This window comes from Bison bison, unplaced genomic scaffold (assembly GCF_000754665.1).
Source record: "Bison bison bison isolate TAMUID 2011002044 unplaced genomic scaffold, Bison_UMD1.0 scf7180017864302, whole genome shotgun sequence".
Taxonomy (NCBI): domain Eukaryota; kingdom Metazoa; phylum Chordata; class Mammalia; order Artiodactyla; family Bovidae; genus Bison; species Bison bison.
In genome coordinates this window covers 871162-871744 of record NW_011494874.1, presented here as the reverse complement: position 1 = coordinate 871744, position 583 = coordinate 871162, and the positions used below count along the sequence as shown (strand labels likewise).

Here is a 583-nt window from a genome sequence, read left to right as displayed (position 1 = left end):
GTGCAGAGGGGAAGGGGGAGGTGTCTGGGATGGGGCATGGGGGAGGGAGGAGGAGCAGCCTAAGCAGAGATGTTGAATTAAAATAAGCAGGGTGGAAAGGAAATACCCAGGCTTACAGCTGCAACAGCGAACATTTGTCTAGTGCCGGTGGGTCAGGCGCTCACGCGCAGGGCTTCATTCATCCTGTTAGCAACCTCGTTAAGTAGATACAGTGACTGTGTCCACTGATCCATGCGCACCCTGAGCTATGGAGAGGCTGAGCCACTTGTCCTCAGTTAGAACAGGATGTGGTGTTAGGTGGGTGTTAGGTGGGAAGGCTGGGTCCCGCCTAGGGAGCCTGGATGGAGTGTCTTGGTCTTGCTCCCACCGGGCCTGGGGAGCCAGGGAGGGTTCTAGAGCGATGGTTTAGGGAGATTCGCCTGGGGCTCCCTGGCTCTCTGGGTTTAGGGCTGCAGGCTGGGCGGGGCTGGGGCTGGCGTGACCTCCCTGCCTCCTGTGTTTCCAGGACGTCCCTGGAGCAGCAGTGGCAGACACCGCCAGACCTCCGGAGCTCCCTGCTGAGGCCCCTGAATGAGCTCAAGAG

The 583-nt window shown here is 59.7% G+C and overlaps 1 protein-coding gene across 1 annotated transcript in view; it reads left to right on the top strand.

Moving 5' to 3' along the window:
* Window positions 1–583, top strand: part of TNFAIP2 (tumor necrosis factor, alpha-induced protein 2) — a 13447-nt gene that overhangs the window by 465 nt on the left and 12399 nt on the right. The window lies entirely within an intron of this gene.